Source organism: Hyperolius riggenbachi, chromosome 7 (assembly GCF_040937935.1).
Source record: "Hyperolius riggenbachi isolate aHypRig1 chromosome 7, aHypRig1.pri, whole genome shotgun sequence".
Taxonomy (NCBI): Eukaryota; Metazoa; Chordata; class Amphibia; order Anura; family Hyperoliidae; genus Hyperolius; species Hyperolius riggenbachi.
In genome coordinates this window covers 215,622,214-215,627,714 of record NC_090652.1, presented here as the reverse complement: position 1 = coordinate 215,627,714, position 5,501 = coordinate 215,622,214, and positions in this window count along the sequence as shown.

Genomic DNA, 5,501 nt, shown 5'->3' with positions numbered 1-5,501 from the left:
CCATAATACTTAAAACTATTCCCCTCCTAACGCCAACCCTCTCATCTACTGCTATAGTAGCCTAGTCAGTCGGCTACTGACAGCCTATTAATAGCCAATCCACTTGTATTACCTAAAGGCATCATTGAAAGCACTAGCCAATTTTTCACGGATAGCAGACTGGCTAGTATTGGGCGACCAAGTCACCAGCTTCCTGCCTTAAAGTGAACCAGAAATGAAGCACCCTCATGTATTTTACCATATAGATCAGTGGGAATATTAGAGAAACACCTACCATGCTTTCTGTTTCATTCTGCACTGCACAGCTGGTTTCTTATCAGACATGATAAAATCCCCTACACCTCATTAGTTACTCATGTACAACTGTTGGCTTCAGAAAACCAAAAGTGAAAACACAATAGTTCCTGTATGCCTTGAAAGCCAAATGCAACCTCTGAATATGAAGAATGGCTGTGGTGGTGAAATTAAGTGTATCCCATATTGTTTCAGCTGTTTTTCAATTCTATCCACCTTGCAAGGTCGGCTACTGCACCAGCGGGGACCCCGGGCCGATGGCTGAGAGCGGAGCTGCGACAAGGGACATGTCGGCTGCAAAGGTCTGGAGTAAGCCCCAGGTAAGAAGAGCTTGCATAGCTTAATTTGGCTGACATTTCCTTTAAAGGGAACCTAAACTGAGAAGGACATGTATTTTTCCTTTTAAGATAATACCAGTTGCCTGGCTCTCCTGCTGATCCTGTGTCTCTAATACTTTTAGCCACAGCCCCTGAATAAGCATGCACATCAGGTGCTCTAACTGAAGTCAGACTGGATTAGCTGCATGCTTGTTTCAGGTGTGTGATTCAGCCACTATTGCAGCAAAGAGATCAGCAGGACTACCAGGCAACTGGTATTGTTTAAAAGGAAACATCCATATCTCTCTCAGTTTAGGTTCCCTTTAAAGTTGTTTCCCAGTAGTTATACATTCTGAACAATTAGAAAAGATAGTCAAATATAACAGACTGAGGTAGCTGCGCACAACTAGCACTACCTTCAGATGAGTGGTAAATGGTTAAGCATAACCCTGGGCTACCAGCCAGTATTCCAAAAGCAAACAAACTAAACAGTGATCTGCATGCAAATTCCCATGTGATAAGACACACTTCACAAGATTTGGCACGCAGTTCAGTGCTCTTAAAGAACATAGATAAGATCTGAATCAAAAATGAAAGGGGTAGGGTATAGGCAGCAACTTTTTTGTTCTGGGTTTAAAGAGACACTGAAGTGAAAAAAAAAATATGATATAGTGAATTGGTTGTGTACTATGAATAATTACTAGAAGATTAGCAGCAAAGAAACTATTCTCATACTTTTATTTTCAGGTATATAGTGTTTTTTCTAACATTGCATCATTCTATAATATGTGCACATTACACAACACTCAGCATTCAAAATGAGTCTTTCAGAGCAGTCTGTGAAGTAATGACCACTTCTCTAGCAGAGGAAAAGTAAATAGTCCAGGAACAGTTGAGATAATAAAAGTCAGATAACAGCCCTCTCCACGACTAACTTAGTCGGAGAGCTTAATGGCTTGTTTGCATAGAGATAACAACTGGAGTTTCTCAACTCCTCCTGTACTGGAAACAATTACACTGATGTATCTGATCTTAATGTTTTATTTCTTAGCTGTGCTACACATACAAATCATAATATCATCATTTTTTTTTTTCGCTTCAGTGTCTCTTTAAGTGTTTGTTTATTGCTGGTTACAAGGACCCATGATGTATGTTTTTTGTATACCTAGTGTGTGCGATAAAAGTGCAATAAAGTGGGTTTTCACTTGTTTTAAACAAAGTTCACTTAGATTTTGTACTTTTTCATGCACTCTATGCATCTTTGGGACCACACCTATGTGAAAACTACTGGCTTGGATGTGAACACCACTGGTCGAAGCCAGTTACCCACAGAGAGTCGTGGACTGCCGTTAGAGGTAGAGAGGTATACCGTTTCTGGAGACATGTTCGCACCTTAGACCTTATAGCTTGGGTCTCAGCTTCTTGGTGTTGGGCACTTTTTGAACTGCAGAGCATGGAGGTGTGATTTGACTGCACCTGGACCTGCTGTGTGACTACACTGCCACAGATTATGCTCCCTAGGCAGGTGCCCAATCAAGTGTACTGCTGTACAAAACATTAATACATCAATACATTTCATTAAGGCCTCTCAGTCTTTTATTATTTCATACAAACACAGAATTGAGGTATAAACAGGACAGTTCTACTGCGCTTATAATAAAATCCCACTTACAAACAAAATGTTGTGCTTTTCCACAACAGACGTAACAAATCAGGATAACAATGACATACCTGATAAAAATAGAATCTATACATTCTCCCCTGCAGTATTTACATCTACATTATGCAATGTACAAAGATTCTCAGGGACAACATTTCCTTTAATAACCGTTTCCTTAAATACAACACAGCATATAAGAAGCGTGCTTTTCTTAATACTGAAATGGCAGACATTGAAGTAAGCTGGTCATGAGAGAAATATTGAGGCTGCTACTGTCCATATGCAGTAGGTATCTGCTTGGCTGGTGATGTTGATCCTATAGCTACAACACTTTCTGAGCCTCTTTTATGACAGGTTTACTTTAAGTTGGGACATCATAGAGAATATAATAAGATAAAAAATAATCAAAAAAGGAAATCAGGCTTTATATCCATAGCTACTTTATAACAGTGACTAAGCTTTCTAAGCTAGTATAAACGATTAGGGATGATCAATGGCATGCAAATAATTCTAAGTTGCTACAGAATTTTGCAGGATTTTTATGCAAGTATAAGCAAAATGGACCAATTGAATGAAGCCAGTGTGGGATATGATTGGTTCCTTTTCAAGCTGCATAAATTGTCATGAAATATTTACATAATTCTGCATCAACTTGGAACATTTTGCATCTCACTGATCAGTCCTATTAAGGATGTAAAACTGGAGTTTGTATACTGGCTGGGTTATTGCACTCAGCCTTTCTCTTCTATTTTGGAATGTTCAGTTATTGTGGAAACAGATTACTTTAAAGAGAACCAGAGATGGGTTTCTGCAATCAATATAGATCACAGAGGCACATCCTGCATACCATCACCCGCCTCTGTGTACTGTGTACTGTGCCCCAAGCCCCTCCCCCCCATACTCTGCTGTCCCCCCTTATAAAAACTGCCACGCTAGCGACACACAGATTGTCGCTAGCTGGCTGTTTACATTGATGCTGCCACTCACCGCTGCTCCCCCGCCTCCTGTATATCGTGGCTCCCCGCCTGCCTCCCTTCCCTCCCCGCCTCCGTAAGCTTCCTCCAATCGGCTTACGGAGGCGGTGAGGGAAGGGACGCAGGCGGGGAGCCGTGCTATACAGGAGGCAGGGGAGCAGCGGTGAGTGGCAGCATCAATGTAAACAGCCATCTAGCGACAATCTGTGTGTTGCTAGCGTGGCGGTTTTTATAAGGGGGGACAGCATAAGGACACAGAGGCTGGTGATAGTATGCAGAATGTGCCTCTGTGTCCTATATTGATTAAAGAGAACCCGAGGTGGGTTTCTGCAAAGGACAACTGTAACCTGCAAAAAAACGTTCCTCTCTTTGTCCCCTCATTCCACCACTGGGCCCCCTTCCTTTCTCATGTCCAACCGGTTGTGTCTTCAGGTCTTCCCATGGCCTTGCGAGGAGACGCGAAGGCTTCTTCAGTTGGAGGAAGGAACAGGGCACAGCCTGACGGTGGAACAAGGGGATGCAGAGAGGAACACGAAGGCTCTACGGGATCCAGAGCCATCCTTCCTCTTAGGTATCTCATTTTTTTTTGCAGGTTATAGTTGTCCTTTAACCTCCCTGGCGGTATATTAAAAACCGCCAGGGGGCAGCGCTGACGGTTTTTTTTTTTTTAAATCATGTAGCGAGCCGTAGGCTCGCTACATGATAGCCGCTGCTCAGCAGCATCCCCCCATCCCCGCCGATCGCCTCCGGCAATAGGCGATCAGGAAATCCTGTTCAAAGAACGGGATTTCCTGGAGGGCTTCCCCCGTCGCCATGGCGACGGGGCGGGATGACGTCACCGACGTCGTGATGTCTAAGGGAGTCCCGATCCACCCCTTAGCGCTGCCTGTCGCTGATAGGCCAGGCAGCGCAGGGGTCTAGTGGAGGGGGCTCTACGGCGGCGCGGATAGCGGCGATCGAGCGCGGGGCGGCGGCGATCGGTGTGCTGGTGCAGCTAGCAAAGTGCTAGCTGCGTCCAGCAAAAAAAAAAAATACGGAAATCGGCCCAGCAGGGCCTGAGAAAACCTCCTGCGCGGCTTACCCTGGGTTACCGCCAAGGAGGTTAAGGAGCATGCAACAGCTGCTTACATAAGTGTCTCTGTTGGTTGCCACCACAGGTTTCCATCATGTGATGTTGTGAGTATATTGTACTTATAGCCATTTGCAATTTTTTTGCATTCTTCTCTCTTTGATTGAAACATCATGTCACTCTGGACATGAATATAATGTTAACTTTGTCCATCTCCCCAGTGTATCTGTCCAGCAGAATGTCTGTCAATTGACCAGTGATGCATTCTGCTGAACAGATGGATGCTGAAGCCCAACATTATAGAGCAACCAAAATGACAAAGTAGAATGTAGTAAAATATTCAGAGTACCAATTGTTACCCCAATTATCCTGGTTTCAGCATCAGAAATGCTTATTATATCTATATAATACTGAATACAGTATTGTATGCTACCCCACTATCCCAGTGGTGTTAAGCCTAGGCTATGATGTCACAGAGCCTTCTGCCCCAGAGCAGTCTGGGAGATCATGTGATGTTCCTGCTCTCTTCAGAGAGGAAATAGAAAACATCCCACAGTGATACAGATGTACATTTTATACATATGTGTACACATGTATTTTACATTTTTCGCGATAGTTGTCCTTTAAATCTGGTAAAGATTTAGCGAACACATTTACTAAATAACCCACATAGTGAAAATGTTCATTCTTGGCACCCGACTATAAATAATCACCAGAGTTAAAACAGTACTACCTGTACCTAGGTGTTTTTCAAGATCTTTGCACATAAAAAATGAAAATGAAGCAAGGTTCTGAGGTGGCAACTTTCTTCTGTCCAAAAGACAGTTGGAAGAGCAAGTTGTTAGCTCCTCCATGCAACACCTTTATTGTGGTTTACTGGATGCCACGGCGCCATTTCAAACAATAAATAGTCATACGAATATAACACAAGGCTGCTGTGCTACTAGTATTAGTGGCCGCATTCAATCATATTCCCTTCACAGTAAACCTGTGAGGTGCTACCTGTGTGCTCTATGGTGACTGTACCAGAAGCTGCCAGCAGGTGGCCTTCCATGGAAGAGAAGCTGTACTTATAACTTCAGCACAAGTTTGGCTTCATTCCCAATGTAACTGACAGAGGTCCTGAAAGTAACCATTACGGTATTTCATTCGTTTTTTCGAAAGTGAAAAAAAATCTGTAGCCAAAG